Source organism: Cylas formicarius, unplaced genomic scaffold, assembly GCF_029955315.1.
Source record: "Cylas formicarius isolate icCylForm1 unplaced genomic scaffold, icCylForm1.1 PGA_scaffold_2__14_contigs__length_35257938, whole genome shotgun sequence".
Classification (NCBI taxonomy): domain Eukaryota; kingdom Metazoa; phylum Arthropoda; class Insecta; order Coleoptera; family Brentidae; genus Cylas; species Cylas formicarius.
Window position 1 is genome coordinate 3,336,182 of NW_026844319.1, and position 16,161 is coordinate 3,352,342.

Genomic DNA, 16,161 nt, shown 5'->3' on the forward strand with positions numbered 1-16,161 from the left:
TTTTTCAAATTGATGTTAATTAATGAACATTTCCAAAATAGCAATTTCTCGAGTTGTTGATTGTTGCAGTAACATGAAACCAACAAAAGATTTTATTCTATAATGAATTTTCATTCTTAAGAGTTATATTTATATATTTATATATTTTATATTTATAATTTTAATTAAAAAAAGAAATTTTAAAGAAATATTAAGAGAATGTCAAACTTCCATCTTCTTCGACTCTAACGCTTAAAGATCTTTTAGTTTTTCCGATAAATAACACTCCACATTCACAGAGAATTTGGTATTTGGCTTTGTTCTCGTAAGTAGAGAGAGTGAAAGAGAGAGGGTATTTAGCTCGAATCGTTCCGCTGTTGCTTTTCGATTTGATAATATTTCTGCCTAATTTTACATCGAGCGATGGTTTATCTCTGCATATTTGCAGTCTAGTTTCTTCAGAATGTTTATACTTGAAATTTAAGTACGTCTGGTTAGTGTGGGTTTCCTACATACACGAAGCGCTTATAGAGCTATTATTTCTACTTACTAGGACATCTACCAACGGTACACAGCAGTTCTTTCCCTTTCTCAACGGCAACCGTCTGTCTATCGGTTCCAGTCCAGATGATAAAGATATCGTCAACATATGGAGGACCATAGGTTTGACAATTGTCGCATCTCTAGTTTGACTTTGAAACCAATCCAGTCATATGTTCGCTACCATTCGCTACCCATCGGTAGGCCATCAACTTTTGCGTAATTACTATGACTTGAAAGTAAGAGTTATGCAGACAGCACCTAAGGAGCTCCATCACCCCCTTCAGCGGTAGCGAAGTTCTGCCTGAAAGTGTTGTATCATGCCTCAACAATGTCTAACGAGTGTTCGAAGGACACTTTGTTGTATAAACTTTCCACGTCAAAGCGAACAAACTTCGTTGAAGTACATAATCTCACCTTTTTTTAAATATTTACCGAAACCTCGGAGTTCTTACAAATGAAAAAGTTTTGTCCACAAGTGGCTGGACTATTTGAAGAAGAAAACTACTTAAACTGCTGGTTGCGGAATCCCTCGAACTGGTGATAGGTCTGAGTGATACATTGTCTTTGTAAATTTCTGGGAGTGCATGGGGGGTTTAGTATAATGCAGAGTTAACGAATATTATCTAGAATTTAGCGCCTGTATTTATGCAGTGCTTCCTTCAATCGTTCTAGTAAGGTCACTGAAGGGTAGCCCGTATTTCAATTTACCAAGTGTCTTTTGTAATTCAAGTTATATTTTGAAGCCCCAGGACAAGGCAATCTTCTAGAAAATCATCTGAACCGTACTCACAATCACAAGTTTATCCAAACGTTGGTGCTGAATTCCTATAGAAGTTTTTTTAATTCAAAATGATAAGACAGTTTAGCAAAGGCCTCGCTTTTAGTTCGTTTATATTTCATGCTCTAAATCTCTCTAAAATTTTCTTATAAAGGATTCTCTATCAAGAAAAATGATGTTAATGATCTGATTAACTCTCTTGGTTCCAGTTGATCTAGTCGCTGGGATTGCGATATGAAATTCGTCTCTAGCATGCTAAAGGTGCGGCTTTCATTTTAAACGAAAAAAAAATTCGAACTTTGAATATCATATCAACTATTTGTTTTACTTCTTCTTTCCGTGGTTAATCATTAGATTTACTGTTGGAATCATTGTTTTTTTTGTTCTCCTTTTCTCGCAATTTTTTGTAAACAAACTTCTTGTAATAGATTTTTCTAATAGATGCAATAAATTACTTTCAATCATTTTTCAGGTGGAGCCAAACAAGATGCAGCACGCGTTATGAGGATTTTAAAGTCGACTTCGCGCAGCAACATCAAGCTAACAAAAATAAAGTTAACTTTCACCACGTCTATATTTTGCGTCACGGGTGATAAACTCAACTTTAGGAGGGGAAAAGAATATATTTACCATTTGGAACTGGTCCACCCGCCTTTAAAACTATTTTCAATTTTCTCAAATTCTTTAAAATCCGGGTGAGACTTTATGAATTAGATTATGCACAATAAAGGACAATGTAAAGAAATCTGAACCAAAGTAGGAACTAGCAAGGCGATTGAACATCGGGTAGTAAAATTTGACACATAAATTTTAAGTTTAGTCTGTCTCAATCTTCATCGTGTAGGCTTTTGATGGCCCCTTGTAAATAAAACTTTAACGCTGTTATAGCTATTGTTATTGCCATTGCCATTAACAAAAAAATTATTCTTACTTGAGTGAGAAGGCAGGGGTGGGCCACGTATACCTCTTTCTTTCTGATATATTTTTGACCATTTCGTATAAGATTGGTCAAAGCAAAAGCGGCACGTGGTTTAAGCGGCCGTACTTTTATGCCGGCCTATTATTAATCTACAAAGAATTAGCCGAAATACAGGGCTATCAAATGTCATTTGCTTAGTGTATCCGGTCGACCAAATCTTATTTCTCAGATTTTTTTGCGACATAGTAGCGTATCGTAAGGTATTACATCCTGGTAAATAAGTTTCCGACACACTCCGAAAACATACTTTTCAAATGGTTGTTCCATATAACGGGTGACCCATTAATAAAGCTTGCCGGACATATCTCAAGAATCTTTATACCTACAACTAAGAAAAAACAAATGTTTATAGATAAGTCGGCCAAGAGAAAAAGCTGGAAATTATTTCTCAGGTTCATAAAATGAGCGCTACTGTAAAATAGAAAAAATGGGTTTTCTCAAAAATATTCCAAATTAACCTGTATCAACGTTAGTTTTAGCGTAATGTATTGTAGATAAGGAAGCTTTTTTGTTTGAACAATTTTGTTCTATCTCGTCAAATTAAGAGTGAGGCAAGGGGTCAATCCAATTTCGATGAACTTAGTTTAGATTTAAAGAGTATTTACAGGAGCTTCGACTGGCATGTCAATATCAACCAGGCTCAAGGAACATAAAAGACCCTTAAGACTAAGACAAATAAATTCATAAGCAGTTGCCGAACGCAATCACAAAACCGGGCATAAAATTTTATTCGATAAAACTAAAATTCCTGGATGTAATCATTTTTTCTATCAACGTAAAATCCGAGAACCTACAGAAATCTACAAACAACCTAACAATCTTAACCGCGACTCAGGTCTCACCTGTCATGGGAATCAGGCATCCGAGACGGTGTGTATGCCCCCCATTTAGCTCCCCTCAAACAATATATAAGCAGGTACAGGGTAAAATGTTTCAGCCAAGCTCTGAAGAAGCCAACAGAATGATTGGCGAAACGTTAGCAAGTTCGACTCATCAAAAACCGAAGCAGGAGGAATCCAAAAGTTCAGCGAAAAGTATCACAGTAGCCTGTGGAAGTTTTTTTGAAAAATTTAAGAGGTGTTTAAGCGTAAAATCGATGTAATGTTATTGTGCTTGCACCCTGTATAAAGTGTCTGTCACGTCTCGTCGAACTTCAAAGTTACGGCAAACTTTGGTAAATATCACAATTTGTACTGGTAATTGCGATTTAAAATGAAATATCTCGCTCACCCAGTATGATATACGAAAACTTAAACTCTCTCTCAACACAATTTATGATACTTACGATAAAAACGCAAATGTTTTGGATTTTTTAGATTTTTTGCTCATAAACGGTACAGCCTGTATATAATTCTAACAATGTTCGAAATAGAGGATATAGCCCTGGATATCCCACTTTCCCTGGGATATGAATTTTTCCAACAAAGTAAATTATTCTCTAGAGAATACTTGTAATAGAAAATGACGTCATTGCGTCTAGATTGAGGGCGAGAAATTTGTATTTCTTCAAATATCTCGAACCGCGGATGCGATAGGCAAAAACCGAAAATACAAAAATTGTAGCTCTTGATGCGGTCGACAAAACCATCTAAACCAATTAGTCTTTTTTTTTAGAAATGTTAATAATTTACTCTGGGAAAGAAAAATTTTTAGGGTGTTTTAGATTTTTGACCATAATTGAAAGACCCGTTATATTATCGAAAAAATGCTTGAAAGAAATGTTATAGTATTGGATCTTCCGCGTCTGGTTGTTAAATAATTTTTCCAATTCGGTTAGCAATTTTCGAGAAAATAATATTTTAGGAACCAAAATAACCCCAAAAATTTTTGATAGGATTTGATTCGATTTTGATAGCTGCAAATTTGACACACCTGTTACATTTTTTTGTATTGTAAAAATACAAAAGTATATATGCCCGGGCTATATGCCCATGTCTAAAAACTGGCAACTGAAATAAAGCCTTCTAGTTATAGTCTATTATCATTATAAGGGGAACCCAATTTTTTGTTTTTTGAGATTACCGAGCGCACTCTGCACATTTTTGAAAATTATCCAGAATAAAAGTTTATAACGTTGCATCTCGCGGATCCATTGGTTAACATTTTTTTTCGGTCGCGTAAACGGTTTTCGAGAAATGATTATTTTCTTAGACCCTTGCAAACGTGTTTTTTTTTAAATACTATTACGCTTTGTTACCAACATGTTTTATCACATAGTCGGGACCTAGTTTAACAGTAAAATTTATTGTGGTTGAGTTTTGCAATCGTTTGGATCGTTAGATACTTTCTCTTTATTAAATCAAACCACGTGATGTCCGTAATGTACATGTCGGACGACAAAAACGGCAGCCCTTTTTTGCCAATATCAGTAATAATAGTAAACCGAAATCGATCTTTTTGCGTCTAGGAAAATTAATTATCCGTCGATCGAAGCACGTTGCAAAATTAATGGGGCAATATCGTTTCAACTAAACGGCGCATATTTTATGACACACGCGGTTATGTTATCGCAATATCGATCGATTAACCAAGTTATTTGTCCTTTTGGCATGTGGCCGGGTGCATTAATTGCTGTTTAAGCAAACGCGGCACGCTCCGTTGACGTTTCCGATTAACCCAAACATTAGTGGAAGAAGCTTTTCGTTATACGACCGAGTTCTAGGTCTGGACACCGTAACGTACTTATCGTACGTGAGGGACTTGGTGCGAATCGAGAGGCACGAATGGTCGAAGCGGAAATGCGACTCCCGCGATCTCCGCTACGAGACTCTCCTCTCTTATACTCTATTTCGGAAAGGTGTGGAGTGATAAGATCTCCTTAAGTACGCAACTGTAATACAGAGTTGACCGTAGATTTCTTTGCGAAATGTTGTACAATTTATTCAGGATTCCGAAACGAATAGGAAAGCAGAACTAACTTTTTATTTATTTATAAAAGTAAAATATTACAAACGCGACAATCGGTATGGAATATCAATCGATCGGTACTCTCGAGCTGGAACATCGCCGTCTGTCCGTTTCTCCCTCGCACCCTTTTCATCGGTTCCCCAAGTTAGGGTCGATTTATGAAACGGCGCAGGTCGAATTGTCGGGTTCACAACAGAAATTATTATTTTTTATGGAGCATGATCTATCTTAATCTTCATCATGCTGACTTTTGTCCACAATTATAGAAGTTACCTGCCGACGCCAATAAATCTCGGGTCCGGTAGGTAATACAGGACAGAAGATTAGGGGAGGACTCTTAAAGGTTTTGGTAATAATATATTTATTTTGTTTATTTAGGTGGATATAATCTCATTAAATTACACTAGGAAAAAATAAATGTCTAAATCTTATTCTGTTTCCCTGCCACAAATGGTCAACACTCAAGAAATATATCACCACCCCTGCCTTTTTTGTTAATGGCTATACCCAATAACAATGGGTAATAAGAACGTTACAGTTTTATTGGGGAGTGTCTGTAGAAAACCAACACGACGAAGGTTGGGACTGATTGTACTACTTTATCGTGAAAAATTTGCATAGTTGTTTTAGTTTTCGAAATGCGGATAATTCTGCCAGAATAGATGCTAGCAAAAATTTGCTAAGAGTATCGAATCTATCCTTTTTACCATCTACGACGCGATCTAAGTTCTCAGCGGCGCTTTATCAGATGTTAGACTACACGTACAATGATATCAATCAGATCTAAACTGGTATATTATACCGCAACTTTCAAGCGACCCGAACAAATTGTTAGGCAACGAGACTATTGTCTTTATCATTGTCTCTGCGACCAGTTATTTATGCGTACAATTTGGGCGCGCACCTGCAGAAATATATCAACAATTTAACTAAAACACCACTAAACGTATCCGGGATAAAATATCGTTGTTAAACAGAGATTCGGTCGGATATGGAGTCACACTTTGTGTATACGGGCTGAAGCGAACGCAGTTTCACACCGTTTCACCTACACTGAAAAAAACAATAATTGTTGAATCGTTCTTTACAAAAAGAAGTAGAAGTACAGCTGACTTCAGCAGACATATACATTTCTTGAATTCTTGACCATATTTTTAGCATGGGTTGAATTTTTGACACTAGTGTTTCAGACAATCAATATCCACTTTATTTGCTATGATAACCTTAATCAGTTATAATTATTACGTATGGTTAGATGACGGATATATTCATTAGTTTTTCGGAGTAGAAGAACGAATTTGACAAGATTATACAAATGTTTCTAAGTTAGTTTCTGTCAACTCCGACAATGCGTACCTAAATTTAATTGGCTTTTCTGTATCCTATCCCACGGTCTGATCTTATATGCTTGTGAATTTCTCAAGACGCGTCCACTTAGACCCTGATATTTAGGCACTATGAATGTTAATCGCTAATTAAAAACGGAAAAAAGAATTAGAAATTCAACTTATCAATATAAGATTTAAGATCACCAAGTTTACTTATCCAAAAAAAATTCAGAATATAGCTAATGCCAATTATATTAAATACCTAACAGCAATATCAAATATTGAGTAAACTTTACTAGTACTTTTCTTTTCTTATTTTAGAATATTATTAGATACATAATTCGTAATATATATTCATTCATAATATATTCATAATATACATGCCACTCAGATATAATTTCACCGTTTTTTTTTTTACTAAATCTAGAGATGTGGCATTTTTTTCTACAATTGCTACAAAATAATATAGTCATTTTAAATTTTAAACATCCTATCGAAAGTGCCAACAGACCGAGGCTAGAACCTTGGTGGGTTTTTGAAATCAACCCAAATTCGGGATTTGAGATTTAAGTCCCAATCATGCCGGGACATCCTGTACATCCGTCGAGTAGGGAAATGATAAACGTTTCTTGAGAGGCGTATCCAAAATCCGGTACGTTACTTTTGCTCTTGTGATCTTAGGACGCGATAAGCCTCATGCATATGAATGACCGTTCAACGGTTGTAGTAAAATTATTCGCTGTCGATCGAAATTATGCCTGTTTTTTTTTTTCACAACTGAGATGAGGATGTTCGCCTAGTTGAACGGCAATAAAATCGTATTTTTGAGTTTAGTTTTGATTTCCGTTAGATGTGGACCTTGCGACATAGTTTAGTTCACTTTATTTTACCAGGAAACAAATTGATTGATATAACAAAGAGTCTTCCTTTTTCTCGTTCCTTCTCTTATAGATGTTGGATAACGAATCACAGAAATAACTACTATTCTGATCTTATTAACAGAAGCTCTGAATGGCTTGTTTGATGTGGTTCCAAACCCGACTCCTTCTGCGTTTGATCCGTTCTTTGATAATATACTGTAATATTTTAGTTTTCTCATTTCATGACCAAATTATTCAAACATTCTTATTTTTAGGATGTTAATTACTACTTCCTGTTTCTGACTTATTTCTCGCAGTTCTAGGACAATTGGCATAATTGGGCGTGTATTATACGAGCTAAATAAAATAAATGAAATTTAGTGTAAATTTTTCAAATAAACTTCCACAAGCTACTGCACCATTTACAAATCTTCTAAATTCCTCTCATGTAAACTAGGGCCCGGAAATGTTTAAGGTTCCAAGAATGGGAACTGAAACAATAAATTTATTATCTTCAATTCTTTTTCCAAATTTTGGTGAAATTTGCCATTGCCATTTATAAAGGTGCTTTAACTAGGTAAAAGTTCTGAAGTCCAGGACCGTACTGGGAAGTAGCAGAACTAATAATATTGCTAATGTTTTGCTATTTCTGTGACATTTTTGTTATTAACTTTAATACGCCACTAAAATTACAACTTTTTTTACTCTCACGAATTTTTCAGAACATTTATTTTTTGGACTCGTTAATACCCAATAAAAGTGAGTTCTGAAAAATAAACACTGAAAAATTTATGAATTTATAAAAATATTTCTGGTTCTACCTAAATATGAACTTTTTTTTCTTTGGATGACGAATTTTCGGTCGAGCATTGCAGTATGTATTTTGAAATATATTGATGACTTTAGATGTAAGGTCATCCAGTTTTTCCACAATATACTCAACATTTTTAAAAAGGTCAATTGCCAATTAGGGTAAGGGATGGGATAGACGAACTTGGAGGATAGACGCCGCACTTTAAAATCCCTAACAGCCCAGTCCGCGCACGCGCTTCGACAAGACCGCACGTGTCGTTGCAGGAGTTAAAAACCGTTAAAATTTCTCCCCCGCTTACGTGATTCTTGCGACAGTGACATTTTGACGTGTTCACAACTTTCGTTTTTGAAGGTAAGTGTTAAGTGTGTATTACTATTTAAATAATGTGTATCATGTATATGTTTGGTGTGTTTATGAAATTACGAAATTATTTGTATTTTAATATTTATTGCCCGGGATGTCTATCCCTACTAAAAAGGATAGGGGCCCCACTAGTGACTGAGCTTAGATGCCCTTAAAGGCAGTATCCTAAATGACAGCCGTGGCCAACTTGACTAGACCCAATAAATACGGTTACTATTTACTGACAAAACCTTATGCGATCTGCCAGATACATACGTACACTTTTGAATTTGTCGACACAACTGGGTTTGGAATTTCCTTTTAATAAAGAAACACTGGTGAGCAGTGCCTTAAATCATTTCTTGAACGACACCCAGAACTCAGTATTCGCCAGGCATAAGATTTGCCTATCGCAAGGGCACAAGTATTAAATTGAGTTGAAGTAAACAACATATTTGAGTTGTTGCTAAAAATACTAACTGAAAATGATTTAATCGATGAACCAGATCGAATTTATAATACTGACGAGACTGAAGTCCAATTAAACAATAATTCTGGTAAAGTAATTGCTACTAAAGGTGCCAAAGAACTAAATTCTAGCGAAAAAGATGAGACTATGACAATTATTGCTTGTTGTAATGCTGTTGGCAACTATATTCCTCCGGTGGTCATTATCATGGTGGTCAATAAAAGACCAGAGTTCCATGAGGGTCTTCCGCCTGGACCCAACGTTTACATGAGCAAAAAATCAGCCTACATCAACGTGGAACTCTTTGAAAAGTGGCTCTAAGAACATTTTTTGCCAATAAAATCTCAAGGTAAGATTTTGCTTATACTTGACGGACATTGGTCTCACTCTAATGGTGATTTACTAAAATAAGCACAAGAAAATGACCATATTGTTCTATTTGCCAAGCCACACTACATAGGCTTTACAACCGCTTGATCGGAGTTTTTTAAACCTTTCAAAACTTACTTTGCTTCAGAAAATAAACACTGCATGGTGAGTCACAAGGACCGAAACATAAATCGAGACATTGCCGGAAAATCAATAGGTAATGCATAGGCTCCCGCTGCTACCTTTTCTAATGCTGTAAATGGGTTTCGTGCATGTGGTATTTACCTTTATAATCCTTTGCTATCTCTAATAACAGTTTTCAAAATCTAGATGAAGGAAACCTTGCTCAAAACCAACCAGTAGCACGAGAACCCGACGCTAATGCTGATGTGAGTGCACATGTCGAGCCCTAGCCTGGTCCATCTTCGTCAACTGCCATTCGTGAGCCTTCCCCTGATATTGAACTTATATGAAGATCTTACAGCGGACGCTATTATTATTCCCTTAGAAGAAAATGTCATATTGTTGAAACTATAAAAGACGAGTAAATTTCTTAGCGAATGTTCACCGGCACCGAAAATTCCTGTTCCATGATACAAAAGAGGAAAGCAAGCTGCTGCCGTTTTAATTTCAGAAGAACATATTAACGCTAAGAAAGCTAAACAGAAAGGTAAAGCTAAGAAGCTAACACCAGATAAACCGAAAAAAAAAACAACCAAGAATCTCTTTAGCTTTGAAAGTGAACTAGGTACGCTGAATCAGATTCTGACCAGTCTGATAAAGAAAATACTGAATGCAGAGAACGTTTGGATGACTATGCAAGTCCGCGGCGGACTAGATTCAGTGCGTAATGTGTACACTCTGGCTACACGAAGATTGTACTCTATGGCGATTATTGCACTAAACGTGGATACAAGAAGAAGCTTCGAATAATAAGTAAATAAGCTCTATCTCCGTATATGTTAATTATTTCACTAAACTTATAACTTTTTTAATGAGAGATATTAAAATTTTGGATAATTTATTTTATTAAGAAGGAAGCATTTTTCAGAAAGAATTCTAAAGTTAAGGATTTGATTTAAATTTTAAGGAAAAATTTGTTATTCATGAATTTAGTTTTTCAAGTTTTAAATAAACGTAGTATAAAAATAACGTCGTTAAGTCGCTAAGTTTACCCAAAGTATAATTGAAAGACTGAGCCAGTTGTTCCTACAAAAGTGCCATACGATATTTGAATGAGAAAACTTTATAACATATTTCAACTAAGAAAGCAAATAAATATTACATTTAATTTTCTACGAAAAAAATATTTTTTTTATTACGTGGGCATCTATCCTACTGTGCGGCATCTATGGTCATGTCGATATTTAGCCAGGGGCAACTACCTCATACAGTAGGTATCTATCCTCAGTCGATAAGTTTTTTTAAAGCTGAATATCTACAAATCTAGAGCATGCATTATAATAAGTATAAGGACTATAGTTTTTACAAATAATTTACTAACTTGAGTAGTGCAATAAAAAGAAAGTTGTAGTCAGATTTCAAAAAGTGGGGCATCTATTTCACTTTTACCCTAGTAAAGATGTCTTAAAATAAAGACATGCCATTTTCATTTTGCAAACGAGTTTTCTGAGTTGAGTAGTTACTTCTACAGCTTTAAATTCCTAAAAATGTGACATGCAGTTTCATTTATTCCAACTTATTCGGTTTTATCTGATGTATGTGTTATTTTATAAGGTTACTAAAAAATTAATTGATACAGATTAAAATAATGTAATTAATTAGAAATTTTGAAGTTACCAAAATTCCTATAACATGAACTTCACTAAATAAACTAAGCTGCCAAAATTTAGTGAGCTAGAAAGGTTTTAAGCTATAGTGCTCTAATTTAACTGCAGGAATTGTAAGAGAAAGCAAAGAAATTAATTAATATAATAATTATAGGCACCTAGATACTTTTTTATATATTTTTTACTGTAATTCTGAAAAATTTCAGGCTCATTGAGAGTTCTAATTTCCTTAATTATTTTTAGTCAATCTAAAATTTCATGGAAAGTTGCTAAATTTTATTTGACAGTAAAAAAAATATTTACAATATACGCAAACATATTTATTAAAATCTTTGCGAAAACGATGTAATTAAATTGATATAACAATTACAATCTAATCAAATACCCACCTTTAAAGAATTAGTAAATATTATTTCAATGTGTAAGCAGAAATCTCAGTTCATCTGAGCGATAAGGTGCCATGAAAATAATCTATGAGTTAAAGAAAAATAGAAAAAGAAAATCGATAGATAATATCGTAACATCTAGAAAATCTGCAAGTTGCAGAGTGCAATAAAAATGCAATAGAAATTGATAAATACCTTACTGAATAAACAAGGTAAAAGAATAACATTTAACCTCTCTTGTGCTGATAATGGTGAAGTGAGTGAGGAGTTTCCATTTGCAATTTGAATGAATTCTTTGTGAGCACAAGAATGTAGAATAATTATTAACTTAACTTAAATTAGAGAATTTATCAGCTGTAATCCTGGTAAGAGTAATATTTAGTATTCTAAGAACTTAAAATTATTTTACCAATTTATAAGTCTGGTTTATCTTATACGAGGTGTATTCAAAAAGTAAGGTGACTTTTAACTTTTTTCAAAAAGTATTTATTTTTTTTTTTCAATCCTCGAATCACTTCTGGCAAGTACTTTCTGTTATAAACTTGAGTTCTTCCAGCGATTTGTTCTTCATCTCCTCAATCGTTCCAAACCTCCATCCTTTCATAGGTCTCTTGAGTTTTGAGAACAAAAAAAAGTAACAGAGAACCATATCCAGTGAATATTGTGCCTGAGACATGATTGTGGATTTGTTTCTGGCCAAAAAGTAAGACACAAACAACGATGAGTGAGCAGGTGCATTATCGTAGTGCAAAATCCATGAATTGTTTTTCCATAATTCGGGGCGTTTTCTTTTTTTTTTGTGGTAAGAACTCTTGATGTCTACGCCACGATAATCAAAGAAAACAGTAAACAAAACCTTGACATTTTGCCTTTTTTCGGTCTTTGCGATTCTGGGTTCTTCCATTGGGACGATCGGGCCTTGGTTTTGACGTCATAACCATATACCGTCGTCACCAGTTATGACCTTTTTGAGCATATCATTATCATCATTGACGTAGTTTAACAGCTCTTGAGTGATACTCCTTTCACGGTCCTTTTGTTCAAAATTAAGCAATAGAGATGCCAACGTCTTCAGCCACTTCTCTAATAGTGATTCGACGATTTTTCAACCCCATTTAGTTCACTTCTTCAACGCTTTCATCAGTTATTGACCTGCTGGGGCGTTCAGAGCGAGGTTGGTGTTCGGCGTCTTCTCTGTCATCTTGAAACAACTTGTACCACTTATAAACATTCTTTTGCTCAAAGCAGATTCACCATGTGTTGTTGTCAACATATCAAGTGTTTTGCAGCACTGTATTCCATTTTTTGTTCCAAATTTTAGGAAAATTCTTTGCTTCACTGTTTTTTCCAGCAGAAAATCGGGAAGCACACAAAAAACGCCTAACGCTTCTGTCTCACAAAAAAAATCTTATGATTGTTGATTGTTGTGAGTTGCCGAAAAGTTTTTTAATTTTTCAAGGAGCTTCCACAGGCTACTGTAATACTTTTTGCAAAACTTCTGGATTCCTCTTGCGCTAGATTTTGCTGAGTCTAATTTGCTAACGTTTCGCCAATCATACCGTTGGCTTCTTCAGAGCTTGAAGTTTTGTAAAAAGTAAAAAGTTTTTTGTTGGTCTTTTAATAACTGCCACTATACTCAGCTTATATCTCGAAAATTATAAGAAACTTGTCCACCATTACCATTTGCTTTGGAAAAAATTCCGACTGGATTATGAAATTGTATAGGTACCAAAACTTTCAATCGAAAAATCAAATGTTGAAGGACAGTAAGAGTTCACGTGTCAATGCGAGGGAATTTCGTTTTCGCTGGGACGCGCTGTATCTATTCTGTATGGCTGGCAGTCGATTTTCAACGATAAGCAAACAATTCTAGGGAATTATTTAATTAGAGGGTTACATACGGTGCGCCGGTTCGTCACGATCAACGATATGATAAAATTCTAATCGATTTCACGCAGCTCCGCCATTAAATCCCAAAACCGATAGCAATGGAGAAAAAAATGGGTTTGTTTTTACCACACCGCCCGCTATTATTACACAATCAAAAAGTACAACCGATCGTAAAAAAACCATCCCGGATTACATTAATTAGATTCGTCTCGGGCGAAGAATCCGTTTCCTCAAAATTAATCTCAAAACATTATTTATTCGAATGGAAACAACATACGGAGAAGTATGAACGTCAATTTTATCAAAGAACTACGGCATTAAGTCGCGCAGGTCGGTATTTTACACTCGCCGCCGCTACTCGCGAACCCGTATCGCGTCGAATGAAGTTTAAGGCTGAATTCTGGGGTCCGGCGCTGGCAACGACCTCAAACATCTCTCGAAAACAGGTTCAGTAATCTGTTAAGAGTGGATGTCATTAAATTAATAAACGACTTCCCAGCAACATGCATAAGAACAAGAAAACACGTAACGTAACTGGACAATCACCTTAAAGGCAAAGACGTTTGATATATAAATAAGTCCGGCGCGTTGGGGAATTTACTCTGATATTTAAATAGTATTTTAAAGAGTTCGACGGTGCGTTGGTATTGATTTCGTGGCGGTGGCAGCGATTTATTCGTCGTTTCTGCGGTGGTAATTACATATGCGAATGTGTAATTCTCTAATTGAGAACTGAGAATGGTTTCCATGGCTACGTGGTTTAATAACGATCTTGTTGAAACCTTAAACTACAGCAACATCTTCTTCTTCTTAAAGTGGCTATCTATCAGTGGATGTTGAAAACGATCATGGCAAACTTTTCTTTGTTTTGGACGGCTTTAAATAATGTGTATTGTGGGTAGCCTTCAGATTTGTCCCTGAGCCATGAGTATCTTTTTCTAACCATATCGCACTTTCCTGCTATCTCCTCTTCCATTATTAGCTTCAGATATGCACCCTTCCTGCAATATAATTTTTGTTAACCCTCCATGTTCATGCTATTTTTAATAATCTTCTGGCAACCCACATTGCAATTGCTTCTTCTTGAAATCATTAGATGTTCATCAAATCTATTATATTGTGGATTTCATCTCCAGTTATTTCAGTTTTAATAAACGTTTTTAGTCTGATTTTAAATATTGAAAGTGTTATACTTTTAATCAATCCTATACTTTTTTAATCTGTTGCAGAAAGATAAAGAAAACATCTCTACTTGGTGGTGTAAGGATGTTTATCATTTTGTAATAGGAATTTTATTTTTAAAAAATTGGACTGCTGTGCAATTCCGTTGTTGGATATCTCCTATCCCTTCGAGAAATGATTTTTCAAATCCATTTTTGTGTGTGTTAATTCCCTCTAAATATTTGCTTGTTAACCCGCCCCTTACTACAATTCTGTAATTTAAATGCAATTGAGCGAGCGCATAGTACAAGTTGATCTAACTCAAAAATGTTTGCAAAAAATCTGAAAATTGGTGTAAGAGATTAAGTAAGTTTATTGTGATATATTATCTCAAATAGCTATCAACAACTGCTTATTAAACTTGTTAAAGCTACTTGAGTTCACTTGAAATTTAAGGGTATAATATAATGGTAATTTATTGCAATACCAGCTCATAGACATAAAAACAGTTTTTGTGAAGTTTCTTCTAAATTTGTTGATGTTAAACCATTTTATGTATTCTATAAAAGTACCTTGTATTTTGTCTTTTGAATGTTTCCGAGCATCAGCCTCATAGTAAAAACCTGCGTCGTCTGCGAATGCGAATGCAATAGTGATTCGCTCAGAACACTATTTATTTCCACAGACTGTCTTCTATAAGAAATGCAGCTTTCTAATAATTACAAAGCAGCTCCTGAAAAACCAATATTTTTTAATTTTTTGATCAGCAATGGCTAAGAGATGGTATCAAATGCTGTTCTGATAAAATATTAGCTTCCAAATGAGACAAAATCTGTTGTATTAGATTTTTTTCAAAAATCTTAGATAAATTACTAATAAGTGAAAAATGAAACATTCGATTTTTCACCAGTTTTAAACAAGGGTTTAAGTATAGCTATTTGAAATGGTTCTGGAAAATATCCATTTTTAATGAATGGGTATATTAAGTGAGTGAGAAACTCTTTGATATATGGTTGAAATTGCTTTTATAATTTCTGATGTTTGACCATCTAACCCCGGAGTTTTTGTTGGTTTTAGTACTTCAGTTGTATTTGCAAGATCAAACTTAATTTGTTTGTCAATAATAATTGTTTCAAATTTAGATTTGGTATCCATTTTAATTTAAGATTTAAGGTATTTTTATTTTTTTTTTATATTTTCCTATTTAATTTATGATTTCTGTTGGTAGCGCATTTAAAGCAATTCCATAATTTGTGCAATTAATGCTTCAATTTAGTTTTTGTTTGTGATAGTTTATTTTAACCCGTTTTAACAATTCGGTTAATTTATTTCGGTATAGTTTAAATTCAGCCATTAATGATATATTTCGGCGATTATTTTGCATTTTTTTGTAAAGTACCTTTTTCTTTAATTTTGACTGAATGTTCATGCAGGTGTCATCCACTCTTTTCTGTGTATTTCTGATCTTTTAGCTGTTTTTTTTTTGGGTATTCGTTTCCACAACGCTTTCCAAAATCTGTGTAACTGACAGAAATATACTTTATCTACATTATCTTGTACATCCGA